This window comes from Trichosurus vulpecula, chromosome 8, assembly GCF_011100635.1.
Source record: "Trichosurus vulpecula isolate mTriVul1 chromosome 8, mTriVul1.pri, whole genome shotgun sequence".
NCBI classification, from domain to species: domain Eukaryota; kingdom Metazoa; phylum Chordata; class Mammalia; order Diprotodontia; family Phalangeridae; genus Trichosurus; species Trichosurus vulpecula.
The window spans coordinates 215,450,055-215,469,252 of NC_050580.1; the positions used below are offsets into that span (position 1 = coordinate 215,450,055).

The 19,198-nt window shown below is 38.6% G+C and overlaps 1 protein-coding gene across 1 annotated transcript in view; it reads left to right on the forward strand.

Annotated features, from left to right (window-relative positions):
- The first annotated feature begins 202 nt into the window (after positions 1-202).
- The window catches only part of PPM1A (protein phosphatase, Mg2+/Mn2+ dependent 1A), a 61,429-nt gene continuing 42,433 nt past the window's right edge, over positions 203-19,198 (forward strand). Inside the window, exon 1 of the mRNA XM_036735467.1 lies at positions 203-524. The gene's annotated coding sequence lies outside the window, so the exon portion shown is untranslated. The remainder of the gene's footprint in view (positions 525-19,198) is intronic.

Genomic DNA, 19,198 nt, shown 5'->3' on the forward strand with positions numbered 1-19,198 from the left:
GAGGAGGAGGAGGGAGTGGGGCGTGAACGCGCCTGCGCGCGTGCGCGCTGGAGGAGGCGGAGGCGGCAGCGACATTAGAGGCGGGAGCGCGCTTGGGAGCGAGACAACCGGGTCTCGGCGCTTCCTCGGCCCCGAGCTCGGGGACTCGGCGGCGGCTGGATCGCAGGACCGGGTGGCTGGGGCGGGGGTGGGGGGAGGGGGGGCCGAGAGACCGACCCGGGACCGGCGGGGCCCGCCAGCGATGAGCTCGCCGTTTGCTCCCCTTCGGGACCCGCTCAGCGCCTCCGTCCCAATGCCTGCGATGATCTGAGCGGCGGCGAGGGCGCCACGAGCCGGGGTCCCAGACACGTTCCGCCTCTTCCCCCCCCTCCCCTTCCCTCCTCCCGGACGATCCGGCCCGGCCCGGCCCGCGACGTGCGGTGACCCCCTCCCCCTTTCCCTTCCCCTCTTCCCCTTGCCCCTCCCTAGCCGGGCCGCCGCCACCGCCTCGGACCTGGGACCCGCTTCTTCTTCTGCCGCTTTCGGTAAGCACCGCGCCGGGGACGCAGGGCCCGGGAGGGGGAGGCCGCTCCGGGGGCTGCGCGGTGGCGACGGCGGCTCCTCCTGGAGGGGGGGAGGGGAGGGGCAGGAGGGGGAGGAGGAGGAGGAGGCAGCGGCCTGGCCAGGCCCGGGGCCTGTAAACAAGCTGGGGCGGCTGCTCGGGCACTCCCGGGAACACCCTGCAACCCCACCCCCTTACCCGGCCTCCCCCTAGGAGGAGACGAGCGGACGGAGGAGCTCGGGAGGCGCCCGCGGGGAGAAGCTCGAGGGTTAACGCTTCCTCCTGGGGCAGGCGGCGGGGGCTGGGGCGGGGAGTGTTCTTGTCGGAGGAGGAGGAGGAAGGGAAGGCGACCCTCCCCGGCCCCTCCCTCTCCCCCCTCCTCCTCTCCCTCCCTCCTCTCGGACCTCCCTGGTCTTTTGACCGGAAGACCCGGGCTTGCTAGGACCACCGGCTTTCCTAACTTTCCCCCCCCCCTCAAGGGAGATAGGAAGGTGCTTCGTTTTGAAATGGCCCAGATCTCCCCCACCCCCTCCACCCCACTTCCCCCAGCAGCCTTGTGCCCCGACTCGTGGGGGAAAGAAGTGGAGAGGCTTTGACTGAGATGATCAGAATCCTAATGTGGGAACAATTCTTACACCGGGGGCAGGAAGTATGTATGGTTTTCCTTCAGGTAGTTAGTTGATTAAGCCGTATTTGCCTTGGAGTTTATTTGGGGGAGAAGTTGTAGAGAACATGTAGGTGATGGGGAGGGGAGTAGGTCAATTAGGGGCTAGCATTTTAATTTGAGTCTGTCTAGTGAGGTATTTAAATTTTGACGTTCGGTTATTACAGGGTAAGCGGGAACCAAATCTACTGAAGTGAATTGTATTGATTTTTCTCTTAGCCTTTAAACCGTGGTCGTATAAAAGGGTAAACAGTTATTGGTGATGTACAGTGTAGTTGAAGTCCAGTTGGTGAATTTTTGCATATTTGAAACATTGTCTAGGAAGCTTGCTTGTGAAAAGAAACTGGGTACTTATAAAAGCCCCTAAGTTTTTTAGATTCTCTTCTTTCTTTTCCTCTTCCTGTATTAAACATCATGTTTTAAAAAAAAATCATGAACTACTTTAATTTGAATTGTTCAATTCAAGAAACCTGCTTAGTTTTTGTTCATTTTTCTGCTAAGCCCGTGGTGAACTGATGAGCAGGATATGTTAGGTGAACTAGAATTATGGTATTTATTGCTAGAATAAAGTCATATTTTTCCCACAGTAAGACATCTTTGGGTCCTTGAGTGGGCTTAGAGATTTCAGAATTTTTCTAAGAAATATCTCTTAAACTTTGCAAGATTTGAACTTTGTAAACCTTTGAAGTGCTACATAAATGTCAGTTATTAGTATTACTGTCATTTAAAATGATGTGCCTAAAAAAGCAAAGTGTGAGATATATATGTATATGTATGTATGTATGTATATATATCCACACACATTGTCATTTGATATTAATAATAAGTAGTCTGGTATAGTGGAGAAAGTGCTGAATTTGGGGTTTGGGTTCAAATAGGTGGGCAGTAGAATCACTATGATCTTGGGCAAGTCACAGAACTTCCTTGGGCCTTCATTTTCCTTATGTGTAAAAATGAAGGAGTTGGATTACATGACTTAGCTTTATAAACTCAGGAATTTTTAAAGATGAAAGAAGCCTTAGAAATCATCTAGTCCAGCAGCCTTACTCTGTAGATGAGGAACCTGATCCAGAGAATAGGTTCTTAATAAATGCTTGAGAAAAGTGTAACTCATCCAGCAGTTTCTTACTTTATGCATAAGATCATGTGTTTCACTTTTTCCGGGAAATACATTCAAACACAAAACTACATCCCTTCTATGATCAGGAATTAATTACAGAATCCTAAAGTCAAGCCTTTTTTTGTTCAGCTCATACATGTGGAGCACATTTCTAAATCTTGTTAAGAATTACCTCAGTTTATGCTTTTCAGCAATAGTCATAGAATTATAGCACTTTTCAATAAAGGATTCTAAAGCATTGAAATCATATGCTTAGCTATAATTTAACATTTTTCACTGTATTTTCATTATGTATGTGTATATGTATATATATACTCTGAGGCCCAAAGAGGTCGAAAGTTGATAAGCCTAAACATAATTTGAGGGAGACTGGAGTTCTTTTGATTTACCATAATTGCTTTTTTTCAAGGATTTCATAAAAAGTATTTCAGGAGTATGCTCTCTATTGAGTGTTATTTGAAGTACTTATTCTTCATACATACAACATCCAACATAAATCCTTTCAACGTGTGTTTCTTTGGTATTCTCAAATTGGTGTGTGATTTGCTCTCTGGAAAAAGTATTTCCGTAGAGAACCTCTGCTGATTTTTTTTTTCCTATGAGAAACTTTTGGTAAGAGGATGGAGGTAACTAGAGAAAAGTTAGCTGAAACTACAGGTCCGTACAAGCAATTCACACTTGATAGTTGATATGAATGGCATTATAATGGAACATTATAAAAGTTTTTCTGCCAGTTCAAGCTGGATCTTGTGTGTCTTGACTAGATTTACGTATTTATTGAATTTCCTATAATTTATCATTTACTTAAAATATTAAACAAGTATATAATATATTCATTTGAAGTTTGAGCTCTCTGAATTAGTGTTTTATTTTTCACCATAAAACTAGCCCCATCACAAAAAAAAAATTATAGAGATATTGGTCCATGAATAATCTGGCTCCAGTATACCTTTTTAGTACACATTAACCGAGTGTTGGGTGGATGAGTGCTGGACCTGGAATCAGAAAGACTTGAGTTCACTTCTTTTGGACTCATCCCAGCTGTGTGACCCTGGGCAATATCACTTGATTTCTGTTCTTCAATTTCTTCATCTGTACAATGGGGATAATAATTAAACCTACTTCCCAGAGTTGTGAGGATAGAATGAGATGTTTGTAAAACCATTTGTAAACTTTAAAGTGCCATACAATTGATATTGTTGTTAGTTGTTCAGTTGTGTCCAGTTCTTCTTGGCCTCATTTCCATTACATTTGAAAAAACTGAGACAAACAGGGGTTAAGTGACTTGTCCAGGGTCACACTGCTAGTAAGTGTCTGAGGCCAGATTCAGACTGAGGAAGATGAATCTTCTGGACTCCAGGCCTGGCACTATCCACCTAGCTTCCCACTAATAGTAGAATTTTATTGCTATTCCCCTTCACCCATTCTGCAGTCCAGGGTTGATATCCTACTGGTTGTTTCTCACTCAGCACCTTCTTTCTTTCATCTTTGCCTTTGCACAGTGTGTTCCCCATGCCTTCGATGCATACCCTTCCCTCTCTTTGCCTTTTAGAGTTGCTAACCCTAGTTGCTTTGAAGACCAAGACTCAGTTTGGGCGTTATCTTCTCTATAAGGACCTTCCTAATCCATCCCACCCTTCTTTCCTCCCCAGCTGGTCTCACTGCCTCAGCTCCAAATTATCTGGTACTTACTTTTTATGTATTTTTTGTTTGCATCAGTTAAAAACCATTTCTTAAGCTCTTGGCCATGTTTCAGACACTATGTTAACCCCTTGAAATGATGCAATGATATAAATGAAACAGTCCCTACCCTCAGAGAGCATAAATTCAATAGAGACATTGACACATTCACACAAGTATGTACTAATTGAGGACATTACTTATCTGTATACTTGTTTGTGTCCTCCCCAGCCTTCCAGAATGCAAACTGAGGGCATGTACTCTTCTGGTTTTTTGTGTTCTCAGTAGGAGGTTTATATTTAAATACTTGCTCATTGATTGACTAGCATCAGTTCAACCAGAGTTGTGTAAGAGTTGAGCAATAAGGTGAAACAAAGTGTGCTATACTTAAACCTTGGGTAAGGGGAGAAGTAAGGCAACTAGGTAACAATTAAGTAGACTTACATCCTCAAAAGTAACATAATGGAAAAATTCATTCTTTTTTTCATCTGAAACCATTTTTATGAAAAATGTTTTAAAACTCATGTGATAAGCCTGTAATAAAGCTAGACTTTTGTTCTTTTAATCAATTGTGTTTATTAATAATGGTACTAAATACAAGGTTAATTTCACTCATACCCTCCCTACCCCATCCATATCAAATAGCTAAGTTGCATATTTTAGTATTAGTCTTGACTTTTCCGTAAAAACACTTCTAGACAATTTGACCTTTGCATCTCCTAGTTATGTAGTATATCATCCCTTACTCATTTTCCCTGTTGTTGAGACAAGTAGGAGAATCTACCTTCTCTAAGTTTTCTACAGGTACTAGTATTGTATGTAGGCAATCCATTGACTGCCTTATATTAATACTTCTGTAATCCTCTTATTTGTAGCCTGAATTAAGTGATCTGAATCTATATCATAAAAATTCTGAGCTAATGTAATTATGTATAACACATTTTCCTAAGAGCCTTTTGAAGTAGGTAGTTTAAATACTTCATTTTAGAAATGAAGAAATTAAGGCTGAGAAATTAAATGGCTTGTCTGTAGTCACATAGTAGGGGCAGCTAGGTGGTGCAGTAGATAGAGTACCAGGCCTGAAGTTCAGAAAACTCATCTTCCACCCTGGGCAAGTCACTTAACCCTTTTTGCCTTGGTTTCCTCATCTATAAAATGAGCTGGAGAAGGCAAACCACTCCAGTACCTTTGTCAAGAAAACCCCAAATGGGCTTACCAAGTGTCAGACATGACTGAAAAAAGCCTGAATGGTCACATAGTAAATGAACCAGGTTTCATATCTAGGTCTTTTTTGGCATCCAAGTCCATTACACGTTCCTCTGTAACAAGCTAAGACAACTAGAGATTCAAAGAAGAAAAGTTTTTTTCTTCGTGTAAGGGATGATCTTTAGTATTGCTCTGTGATGCTTGCTGCCTCTTAAATTAAAAGTGTCAGGGCTGCATTCCAGCCAACACCATTTGAAAATAAATATTACTCCACTTCTTAATCTAAGAATAGTTAGGACCTTTCAACTTTGTTTAACCCAAGAAATCTCTTGGATTTTAGAAAATTAAGAATGGGATGAATGAAAGGCTTTCAACCATCTGTCAGGGAAGTTTTAGAAATTTTTACATTGGGAGGTTGATTGGGCTCAGCAACCCCAAAGGTCCCTTCTAGTTCTGATTCTATGATTCAGACAAAGAATTGTTTTGGAATTTGTTTTAACTGACTTTTAGAGATAAAAAAGTTTATTTAATTGGAAAAAAGCTTTACTTAATATTTTGAAAAAATTTTTTTTTCAAAAGTCACAACCTTGCTGGATCTTAGTTTCCTCATGTGTTGAAGCATGGGATTAATCTATATAACCTCTAAGGGACTATCCAGCTCTAAATCATGATCTTATGCTTAAAATAGGATTTTTTAAATGTAAAAAGTATGATATGAAAAGAAACGTTTGATCTCATGGTCAAGTGGTTTTATCTCCTAGTTTCTATGTAGCTTTTAAAAAGGTTAGATTAGGGTTGAGGATTTACGAGAAAGAAGAAAGTATAGTATTTGATGCTTTACTAAGTACTTTAAAGTGTATCATAAAGTTTTAAGCTTCACCCTTAGAGGTCTTGAAAGAGAAGTATTTAGGACCCACTTTGTGAAAAGCCTTGTGCCAGGCCCTCAGTAAGGTACAAAGGTTAAATAGAAACTACATACAGCTCATAGTCTAATATGGGGCTGTGACAAATGCACAGATAATCTATCAAACAATACTATTTGAGTGTGAGATCCCATTGGGAAAAGGTCATTACTGACTTGGATCGGGGAAACTTTCATGGAGGAGGTGGCATTTGAGTTGAGCTTTTAAAGATAGCAATATATTAACAACAATAGCTAGCTTTTATGTTCAGGCACTGTGCTAAACACTTTACAAATATTGTCTCTCGTTATTAACCTTAGGAGGTAGGTGCTATTATCCCCATTTTAAAGTAGAGGAAACTGAGGCAAACAGAGGTTGAGTGACTTGCCCAGAGTCACACAGCTAGGAAGTGTTTTGAGGTCAACTTTGAACACAGGTCTTCCTAATTCCAGGCCCAGAGCTCTGTCTCTTGTACCACCAAGCTGGATATACTAGGATTCACCAAATAGAGGCATTACAAGCATAGAAAGTAGTGTGATCAAAGTACAAAATCAGGAAAATTCAGGGAGTGCATGAATTTGGCTAGTGTTGCATATGTGATATGAGAGAAGTCTAGACAGATAGGGTGAGAGCAGGTTATAGAAGTTCTTCAATTCTGGACTAAAGTCTGAACTTCAGGCAATAACGAATCATTGAAAGCTTTTGAACAGAGCGATTTGATGAGATCTGTGTGTAAGGAACATTGGACTGGCAGGGGTTTGACAGTGAATGGATTGCTGGAGAGAATACAGTGGAGGTGATAGGACTGTTTGCCTTCCAGTAATGTAGGTAGGTGGTAACAGAAACCTTTAGTACAATGATAGCATTTGCAGTAGAAACCGGGGATACTCTCCATTGGTTGAAGTCTTACCTTCCTTCAAAACCTAACTTATGTTCAGCTGAAGGTAGTCTCTCCCTCATCCGATTTCTCATGGTTCATTACCTGGGCCACCTCTATGCACTTATTTCACTCTTCCTTGTATCCTAGTACTTTGACACTAGGAGAGTAAAACAAGTAGTAATTAAGTGTGGCATTCAAATTCATTTGACTGTGAGATGCCAGAAAAGTCACAGAAACCCTAAAGTTGCAATAAAAATGATGAGTTTGTGTATCTCCTTCCAAAATACAGTAGTCCTGTATTGTTATGGGAGAGATCCTACTTTAGTGCTATAAAAGATAGTAGAGACACCACCTCTCTCATTTGATAGATGAGGAACTAAGGCTGAGGGAAGTTAAGTGGCTTGCCTAGACCATCTAACTGGTAAGTGTCTGAGGTGGGATTTTAACCCAAGTCTTCCTGACTGCTAGTCAGCACTTTATCTACCGTTGTCCAGGGGTGGGGAACCTGCAGCCTCAGGGCTACATGTGGCCCCTAGGTCCTCAAGTGAGGCCCTTTGATTGAGTTTGGATTCCATCAGAGGGCTGCACTTGAGGACCTAGAGGGTCACATGTGGCCTCAAGGCCACAGGTTCACTACTCCTGCACTATACCAAGTTGCTTGTGAAAAATGATTGCATTCGCTCATCTATAATATGAGGGATTTACCTAGTTGATTTCTAAAGTCCTTTCCAGCTTTAACACTGAAAGATATAAATCTTTTTGAGGATGGTTTGTAACTATGCATATCATTTAAGCCTTGATTGTTTTAATCAAGGAAATCTTCCTAAGGTATCTTTAAGTGTTTTATGCACATTGTACCCATATCTACCTATAAATAGAATGGATATCTTACGTAGTCCTTAAACTCAACATGTTCAAAATTGAACTCTTCATCTTGTTGCCAAAATAGACTTCTTCCCTCCACTTCTTTATTTTTAGTCATCAGCACTGCTGTTCTTGCAGTTATTGGAGGCAATGGGGTAGGAAGGAAAGAAAGAAACAAGCATTTATTAAATGCCTTCTATATGCTTTAGAAATACTTTTTCATTTGATCCTCACAACAACTATGGGAGGTACATGCTTTTATTATCCACATTTTACAATTGAGGAAACTGAGACATTTAGTGATTAAACCACTTGCCTGGGGTCACTAAGCTAGGCAATGTCTAAGATTTGATTTGAATTCATCTGTCTGACTTTATGCTCGGTGTTCTAACCACTGCGAGCCATCAAGCTGCCTAGATGGTAGTACAGAGGGAAAAGCATTGGATTTTGAGTCCAAGGACATGGGTTGAAATCTAGGTTGTGCTACTTAATTATTACTCATTTTACTCTCCATTGGTTGAAGTACTGCTGTCCTCCAAAACCTAATTCATGCCATCTTCTTCGCAAAGCCTTTGACCTTATTCTCCCCCAGCTGAATGTAGTGTTTTACTGCTCACCTTTCTCCTAGCCACCTCTATGCACTTACTTCACTCTTTCTTGTGTCCTAGTTGTTAGTGTATATGTTTTTCTGTCAGATCCTTAGCTTCTTGAGATTAGGGTTTATTTATCTTTATGTTCCCAGTACCCAGCATAGCACTTTGCAAGTAATTGTTCATTTTAGTTGTGTCCTACTCTTTGTGACCCCATTTGGGGTTTTCTTGACAAAGACACTGGAGTGGTTTGCAGTTTCCTTCTCATTTTACAGATGAGGAAACTGAGGCAAACAAGGTCACATAGCTAGTAAGTGTCTGAGGCCAGATTTGAACTCTGGGAGATAGTCTTCCTGACTCCAGGCCCTGCACTCTATCCACTGCGCCAACTAGCTGCCTGGTTGCAAATAATAGGTGCTTAGTAAATGTTTGAAATGAATGGTAAAGAAAGTTTCTAAGCACTCCTTAGAGAACATTTTTTTTTTATTATTCTTGAGCACTAATTTTTACTGAAGGTAATTGGAGTACTTACCAGGCATTCCAGAACAAATTCGGAAATATGCATTGGAAATGGAAAGAACTCTGTCCAATAACAATGCTGGAAATGGAAAGAGATCAAGAGAAAAAAGTTGACTGTGGTATAAATAAAGGTTATCACTGTTCATAGACTATGTCAAATGACTGATCTCTTCTGTTTTTGTTTAATTTCCTCATAAGCAACCATGGAATTGTACAATATTAGGACTAAAAAGAACCTTACAGACTGTTTTGTCTTTCTTTCATTTTACAGATAGCAAAACTGAGACTAGGGGAGATTAAGTGACTAGCCCAAGGTCCTACAATGAATCATTTAATAGACTAAGGACTGTGATTCAATCTTCTCTACTACCTAAGTTCCTTTCTTCATTCTACTTAAGTCAATAAATTAAACACTTATTAAGCATTGACTCTATCCTGCAGGTAGAAGTAAATATAAACCTCTTAAGGACCTTACATTAAGTACAAAGTAGTTTTGAGAGGAAGAGTGTGCTAATCATAAAAGGTATTATTTTAAAAGTGGCATCTACGTTATGCTTTGAAGGAAACAAAGGATTCTGCAAGGTAAAAGTGTGAAAGAACTGAGTGCATTTCACACATGGCAAGCAATAACACGTACAAATGCATGAAACCTGAACACAGAATGTTATGTTTTGGGAATGACTAACAAGCCAGTACAATTGTATTACAGTAGTGAAGGGAGGAATAATATGAAGAAAGGTAAGTAGGAGCCATACAGTATAGAGCATTTTAAATGTCAGAGTGAGGAGTTTGTATTTTAGGGAAATAGGAAGGAATTGGACATTTAGTAGGGGTGGCATGGTCAGACCTATGTTTTAGTAATCAGTTTGGCAGCCGCTGGGGTGGGGGAGGAGAGGAGAGAGGGATAGATTGGATTAAGTTGGTACTGGAGACAGGAAAACCAGTTAGGAAGTATTGGAAGGAGTCAAGGTAAGAGATGATGGGGGCCTGAAGTGTAGGGTAGGGATTTTAGGAAAGGAGAGAATGGAACAGATGTGAGAGATGTTTTGAAGGTAGGAGTAGCAAGACTTGGCAGCTGATTAGATATGGGGGTTTGAGGTTGTGAACTTGAGTGTACTCAACAAAAATAAGGAAATTTGGGAGAGGGATGGGCTTGGGAGAAAATATGAGCTCAGTTTTGGACCTGCTGAATTTCAGATGCCTCTGGAACATTCTCAAGTGGAGATGTCTAATAAGCAGTTAGTAATGTGTGAGACTTTAGTTCATGAGAGAAATGAGGGCTGGATATAAAGATCTGGTAATTATCAGAATAGAGATAATTGAACAAGATAGTGCTGATGTGATGACCATCAAGAATGTAGAGAGAAAATAGAACCCAGGATATAGCCTTTTGGGACATCTACCCACTTGTTGGGAGGAGGATAATGCTCTGGTAAAAACAAAATAAAACAAACAAAAAAAACTGAGTTGGAATGATCAGCCAGGCAGGAGAACCAAGAGCGTTGTCAGTAAGCCAAGGGAGGAGAGAGTGGTAAAGAGAGAGGTAAACAGTGTCAAAATTTACAGGGAGATTCTAGTTAATAACTTCGGACAAAGAGCTCAAACTTTCATTCTTGAAATTCACATCACATTTTCAAATTGGGAAACAATAGTATCTTAGCATCTAGAAAAGCATCTTGTACCTAGCAGGCTTACAGTGTGGCAGTAAACTTAAATTTCTGTGGCACTTTCTTTAAAGTTTATGGAAGAAGCAAGAAAGCAACAATAATGATCATTCCAAGGATGGAGAAATTCGTGTAATTATTAGAGTACATTGAAAGAAAATGATAGGAATGGGCTTATGGTACTTTGGAAAATAGTTGATTAATTTTAATGGCGGAAAGCATTCCTGAGTCATGGCAGAAGAAAAGGATGTGAATTGGAAGGTGGTTTTAGGGGATCTGTGTTTGAGATTTTTATTCTCTCCTGCAGAGCAAGCATGTTTACATTTTAGCTTTTCTCTCCTTGTAGGAACAGGTCAGCTCTTGCCTCATTGACAGCTTATGAAAACTGTGTCTGTTATGAATGTGATAGATTTAGGATATGGATGAGTGTTAACTCCTCATACCTCCATGAATCCTCAGCATCTATGTGCCGGACACTGCTTAAGCACTGAGGATATAAAGAAAGGCAAATATAGTTCGTGCTCTCAAGGAGCTGTCATTCTAATGAAGGAGACAAACATGAAAATACATAGATACATACAAGATATATAGAGAGTAAGTAGAAGGTAATCTCAGAGATGAACGCACTAGCAGCTGGGGGCAGGGGCGGGGGATGACTGGTCACTTTCCTAGAAGGTGACCCTTGACTTGAATCTTGAAAGAATCCAAGGAAACTGAGAGGTAGAGGTGAGAAAGATGGAGCATTCTAGGCATCGGGAACAAGCAGTGCGAAAGCATGTAGTCAGGAGACAGAATGTCAAGTACAATAGGATTATTTAGCTGGATCTTAGAATGTATGGAGCTATATGTATAGTGGAAGAAAATTGGAAAGGTAGGAAGAGGTCAGATAATAAAGTGCTTTTAAATGCCAAACTAAGGAACTTATGTTTGATTCTAGAGTTAATAGGCAGCCAGTAGAGTAGGCCCCACACAGCCTGCAGCCCATGGTCCATAGGCACACCTGGTGGCTGGTGAAAAATGGGGGAAAACATCCTCTCTATTTTTCATGGGCTGCTGGAAATCCTTTGGTGGGCTGCAGGTTGTGCAAGCCTGCACTAGAGTTTATTGAGTAAGGGAATAAGATTAGTTAGACCTATGTCTTAGGAAAACCACTTTGGCAATTGGGTGGAAGATGAATTGGAGTAGGAAGAGATGTCTGAAGCAGGGAGACTTAAATAGAAGGCTATTTGATAGTCTGGGAGAGAGCTGATAAAAGCCTGAGTTAGAGTAGGTGGTTTTTTGAGTGAAGAGAAGAGGATAATATTTAGGAGAGGCTGTGAAAGCAGAAATTATAAGACTTAGCAAATGTTGATTATATGAGATGAGTGAAAAGAAGGAAGTGAGGATGACTCTAAGGTAATAATTCTGAGTGATAGGAAAGTTGCTGGTGCTCCCTGTAGTAATAGGGAAGTTGGAAAGAAGGGGGGCTAGGGGAGGATAATGAGTTCTGTTTTGTACATGCTCTTGAGATGCTTACAGGAGATCCAGTCTAGACACCAAAAGACAGTTGATGATGTAGAATTGGAGCACTGGAGAGAAACTGGGGTTAGATGTATAGAACTAACAATCATTTGCATAGAGATGTTGAGGTCACCATTAGAAGATGGAGGAAAGGAAGAAAGGGTCCAGGACAAAACTTTATGTGATGGTCAAAGTTAATGGGTGTGATATGGATGAAGAATCTAGCAAGTAAGACTGAGAAGGATCTGTCAGATAGGCAGGAGCAGAATCAGAAGAAAACAGTATTGTGAAAACTTAGAGAGGAAAGAGGATCCAGGAGAAAGTAGTCAAGTGTCAAAGGCTGCAGAGATTTAAAAAAAAAAAAAAGAATGAGATTTGAGAAAAGGGCCATTAAAATTGGCAATTAAGGAATTATTGGTAACTTTGGAGAGGGCAGTTTCAGTTGACTAATGAGCTTGGAAGCCAGATTGCTGATAGGTTAATAAGAAAGTAAGAGGAGAGGAAGTGGGGGCCCATAGTCTGGGCTTTCTCAAGGAACTTCTCCAAGAAGAGGAAATATATAATGGTGATTGATTGTTGAAGGGATGATGGGAGAGACATGGGATGTTTATAGGCATCAAGAAAGAATCCATTACACGGAGAACGATTTAAGATTTGAGAGAGTGGGGTGAAAGTGGGGACACTCACAATATAGGTGGTGCTGGGATCAACAGGGCTTGTAGAGGGGATGTCCTTGGCAAGAAGTGCTACCTCTTTTAACCAAAACAAAAGCAAAGGAGGAAAAAGGTGGACAAGTTTTTGGGTGAGATAGAATGGGAAGGAAGGGGAGAAGAGGGAGCTCTGAGCAAATGGTCCCAATTTTTTTTTTTTTTTTGGCATAGCTTTTGTCTTCTTTGAACTTGATCTTCAGCACAACCTCAGAAAGAGATCATCAATCTTTGCTGCTGCTTTTTTAATTTTGGTGCAGACTTGTGATTTCATTTGGCATAATGAACTTCCTGCTGAGGGGGCTTACTCTCCTAATACAGATTAGCTACTGTTTTATACTTTGCCCAGGGTCACATTGCAAGTTACTTACCTGAAGCAGCACTAGAATCCTGTTCTTCTGACTCAGGCTGGCTCTCAATACACTCTACTATGCTTCTTTCCCTCATTTTAGAGATGAGGAAACTGATGCTCAAAGAAGTTAGAAGACTGACTTAGGGACACATATCTAGTTAATAACAATTAGCCTATTGCTTTGTCTTTTTTGTTATGATTAGGAAAGAAGCAGTCTTTCCAGTCCTCTCAGTTAAAAATCTTACGGTGGAAGTTATTGTCTTAACCCAGGTGATCTGTTCTTCCTTGTTGATGAGAATCAAATCCAAATTTGAAGTTTTCTTTACTGATTCTTCTAGCTTATTGTGAGGGATGAAATTATTAAGACAACTCAAAACATTAGGTGAGGAAAGGTTTTGACTAAATATGTTTGATCAAAACCTGATGTCCAAAATACATAGAAGTAATTAACAAATATATAACTATTTTCAAAAGAATTGCTTGTTATCAACAACCATATGAAAACAGGCTCCAAATCACTAATAAGAGAAATGTAATTTAAAGTAACAAGCAAACTGTCAAAGATGACAAAAATGCCTGAAACAGTTGATGTTGGAAGGGCTTTGTAAAACAGGCACTCTAATACATTATTAGTGGAACTGTCAGTTGACCCACCTGATCTGACATACAATTTAGAATTATTTGAGAAAAATGACTAAATTGTTTATATTGTTTGATCTATTTATCCCACTCTGAAGCATATATCCCAAGTAGACCAAACAGAAAAGTTTAATATATTCCTGAATGTTTTAGCCTGTTTTTGTGGTTGCAAAGAACAGGAAATAAAGGTGTCCATGGATTGGAGAATCAGTAAGCAAACTGTGGTATGTGAATGTAGTGGAATATGATTGTGTAAGGAAAGACAAATATGAGAGCTCAGAGAAGCATGGAAAGATTTACATGAACTGAGCCAAACTAAAAGAACAGTATATGCAATGGCCATAGTAATTGAATTGGAAAGAATATTGCAAAAAAATTCCTGGAGAATAGGTAATGAAATATACCACCTTCTCAGCTGAGGTGTGGGAAGAATGAGTGGAAAATATTACTGTATTGTCAGATAAGGTCACCCTGTTGGGTTGTGTTTGTTTCTTTGCTATAAGAGAAGATTTAATTTTAGGATGAGTATTCAGAAATGAATGATATGAAAACAAAGTTTTTAGAAAACATAAAAATTGTTAATTCCATTTTGGGCAGAAAGAAAACTAGCAGATAATTGAAGTGCTCCATTACTACCTTATTGTCTCTGCTAGGCTTATATATTTATTGAACTCCATCTTTTTCCTCTTCTTCCCCCACCTGTTGTATACTCTGACAATATTACTTCTCTTTTTACTACTTGTTGACCATGCAAGTTCTCTCCACCATGCTTTGCCCATTCCCTCATCCCTATAGTTCCTGGATTTTTTTCACATAAGCAAATTTTTTTATGCAGTTATACTGTGCCTGTCAACCTCTTAACTACCTTGTTCTTTTCAAAATAAGTACCCTTCTAGAGCCCATATTCCAATTATAGACCTCATCCTGCCAAGTCTTAATGGTGCTAATGAAGTCAACTCTATCTCCACTTCTTTTCCTACACAATTTTCAACCCTTTCTAATCTGGTTTCTAACTATTCTTTCCAAGGTAACCAGCCATCTTCCAGTTGCTAAACCCAATGACTTTTTCTCACCTTTATTTTTGTTATTAATTTATTTAATATTTAATTTTTTCATTATTATTGCCTTTCTGCTATTTTTGACACAGTTGATTACCACCTTCCTTGTTTGAAACATGGAATTAGAGTTGGAAGCTGCCTTTGAGATCATCTGGTCTAGTTCTACCACTCAACGCTGGAATCTCTTTTACCTGTCCTTGACAGGTGATTGAAAACCTTTAATTCAGTCCATTCTTTCATTTCCTAAAATGCAGAGCAGTAACTAGACAATTTTCATATTTCTTGGTTCGGATCTTGTTTGAAGGGTATAATGTTTTGAGGATGTTCGACATACCTGTATTCAAAGTACTAACATTCTAAAGAATTCCCACAGTAATTTGCACTTAAATACATTTTTAATCTTTTGTATTGGCTAATATCACTACCCATATTATAAACCCCAGGAGGGCAGGGAGAGATTTTTTCCCCTCTTATCTTCTCAGGTCATAACTTAACATGGGTAATCAAAACTGAATATAAAATTTTATGAAAACAGCATACTTCTCAGACTGATGGAATTTTCTTGCCTTTAGCAGTTAAAAGTTTTTTTTTTTTAAAGAAATCTTACATTTCTTGATGCAATGAAAGAGAAAATTAAAGCTAGCTTGATTTTGCTTTGCTAACTAGTAACCCAAAATTGAGGAGATTTCAGAAGTGTTTTAAAGTTGTATTACTTCAGAAAGACAGCTTAATTAGTAGAAATAAAAAAAAAATCTTTTTACTTGACAGGAGTATATTGGTGAGGATTTATAGGCTCTTTTGATGTCTTGGGGAAGTTTTCAACGTGAGGGTTGTCATATAGTTGGTTTCTAGAGAATGTTCAGTTTGAGGTCTTGCCATTCTTTGTTATCTTCGTTTCCTTTACATGTATGGATACCACTCACCCAAAGTGAGTGAGATTCTTGCATTTTAAGATATTATTGTAATTTTAGGTAGCTGCATATAGCCAACTGGTTTTTATATTGTATAGCTTTGCTATGGTCAGTGGAATGAGAAACTCCTCAAGTACAAGTGCAATTATTTTATTTGTACATAAGTTGAATCTGAATTTCAGTGAAGTAAATTTTGCACTGAATACTTTGAAATACTATAACTTTCTAAACTTCCGTGAATTGTCTGAAGCTAGATCTTGGTATTAGAAAACACATGGGTTGTATATAAGTATAGTCATGTGACTATATTTATATTTTTAAAGATTTATTTATTTATAAATTGACCTCCCTTACCCCCACAGTTTCTTGGAAATTTTAGTAAGTTGGACTTAGTGTAACAACTATACTTTGGTTTTTTTTCAAGTCATTAAAATAAAATCTACTCAAATCAGATGTTCATGAATCTTTTTGAACTTTTAATATTGCAGTTTCATATTAGGAATTAACAATATTACCAGAAACAATGTTGAAGAATAGAATGTTGAATTAGTTACTATAAAAACATTTTTATTGGGTGGAGGAAAGATCCCCATAATAACAGACATACAGTGCTTTATAGTTTGCATAGTGCTTTCCTCACAGACCTATGAAGTTAGTAGTACAAGTGTTGTTATCCCCATTTTATACATGGTGAAACTAAGGTTCACAGAAATGGATTTGCCTACGGTCACACAGGTAGTAAGGATTGGAGCCTAGATTTGAAAAAGATTTTCTCAACTCAAAGACCAATGTTTTTGCTTCCACACTGTGAAGTTTATTAGGATAAGAGTAAAAGAAAGAATGATTTAGTAAGTTAGTAATAGGAGTATGTATCAGAGGCTTCCATCTTTTATCCTTGGCTTTGTGGCTTTATGAGCTTGACTGGTCACTTAATCTCTGTGTTTTAGCAGAGTGACACACCCCTAGGACAAAGTACACACTGAACTAACACTGCTTAAAATTTCAGAATACTATTGTGCTTTGTGATATCATACAGTCTAATCTGAAGAATATTATAGAAATGTTTGTCTTTATATTTTTATTTATATTTTTCCATTTGTGACAAGTTATATTCATAAACTGCTTATATCACCCAAATATTTTTTAAAATTCATATGTTCATAGATTTAGAGCTGGGAGGGACCTTAGAGACCATATGCTTCAAGCTCATTTTACAAATGAACTGAGACCAAGAGAGGTTGATTGACCTGTCCAGGGTGCTATAACTAATGTATGTGTGAGGCAGGTTGTCTTCCCTCCAGATTGTTGCCTTCTGCAGTATGTTTTGTGTTTGTTCCTTGCTATAGTGTAAATTGGATTGATAGGGACTCCATAAATGTTTTTAATTTTTTAAAATAGCATGAAGAGATGAACTGGATGGTGTACGAGGAGTTACTTTCTAGACTTTTTTGTTTGATTCTAAGGGTTTCCTCTATTCAGTACACCAGAGATGTCAAACTTGAGGCCTGGGCCAAATGTGGCCAATAAAATGCCAGTGAGGCCCAAATCAGGTTAATATGTAATTGAGAATAAAATAACATAACAAAATAAATAAAAAATATAATAAAACATAGATAATATTAATTTGTGTTTCTATTTGAATTTTACACCATTGCATTATACTACATTGCAAAACAAAAATTTAATAAAACTTTTCAGCCAGTAGATATGTCAGCAAAATTACTGTTTTGAGATTCTCAGCAGATGAGAGAAATTGTTGTGAATGTTGGAAACTCCCTAGGTAAGTTTTAAAGAAGACTAGAGCTACGGTGGCTTAAAATCTTTTCACAGCTGTTGTTGGTACTGTAACTGTTTTGAAAGAAAATAGATTAGGCTTTAGTTTCTCCTGTAACTAGAAACCTCCTAAACTAAATTTAGTTTGAAAATTCTCAGCCAGTAATACTTAAAAATGACTGCACAGTATACTTTAATAAACATATTGGAAGTGGGCTCTGTAAAGTACTGTGACCAATTCAAACAAGAATAGCATGTCTGCAGAATATTCCTAAAAGGAACCCAAGACCCCATCTTATTTAGCTGGATCAGTGAATTCTCTCTATTAGTATAAAATGCAGTCTTTTTGTACCTTTTCATCCTCTGATTCTTACCCATCCCTTTCGTAATTTATACAACACTGAAAGTTTTCCTTTGGCTCTTGAATAGCACCAATACTTCTCGCCTATGGCTGTCATTTTTGTTATTTCAGTGGCCTACCACCTTTTCTTATTTCTTAGTTATACATATCTTTTGATTATGTCCTTATGCCTTTTTTATGGGCAAGTCATGTCTAAGCCTCATGCTCCAACATGCATCTTTCTGCTATCCTTTGGTTTACCTATGGTTTTGATTTACTATATGTGACATAACCAGGAGGTGTTAAAGAAGAGCTTTTGTGGGAGATGGCTTGTAACTGAAAGCATAGAGTAATTTCCAAAATTCATTCTTGATCTTAGCCTCCTGTTCAATTGTGGTTTTTGCTGTCCAAACATTATATGATTGATTTTTTTTAACCCAAGGACAGAATTTTATATTTATCCCCATTAAATTTCATTTAATTATATTTGACTCAGTATCCTACCCTATAGAGAATTATTTGAATCCTGACTCTAATGCATCAAGTCATCATTTCCTCTTAGCATTTTAGTGTCTACGTCTTTGATATGCCTACCATTATAGCTTTTTTTCTATCCCTCAGTCTTGTTATACTAATCCCATTCTCCAAGCTTTCAAAGATGTACAGCATTAACATCACCTTGGGATTTATTGAACTCATCTAGTGCTACTAGTTGCTCTCTTATTATTGCTTTACTTTGGGTTTCAACTTTATCGGCAATTACTTGATCTGTATTTGAAGCTTTTCCAGCTTGGTAAAATAATTCAAGGTAAAGTATGGTGGGGGCAAAGGAAAGATCCTGAGAGTCCTTTAGACATTATCATCATCATCATCACATTTATATAGCACTTAAGAATTTGCAACACTCTTTACATATTCCTCACAGCATTTTCCAGATGAGGACACAAAGCCTAGAGAAGTTAAATGTTTTGCCCAGGGTCATGCAGTTATAGCTAATGAATATCTGAGGTGAAATTTGAATCACCTCAAAGTATGTAGGATCTGAATCACTTAACCTCCTTAGGCCTCAGTCTCCTTATCTTTAAAATTGGGTTGTATTAGATGATCTCTAACATCCCTTCTCCTTCTAGAAAAGTGATCCATAATATTTTTAAGCATTTAATAAGTTATTAGCTGTTTATTTGATAGAACAGAATAACAATACCTTAAAATTGGAAGGTACATTAGCAATATTTGAACCCACTTCATAACTGTACAAGAATCCATGCTTCAGCATTCCTGAAAAATA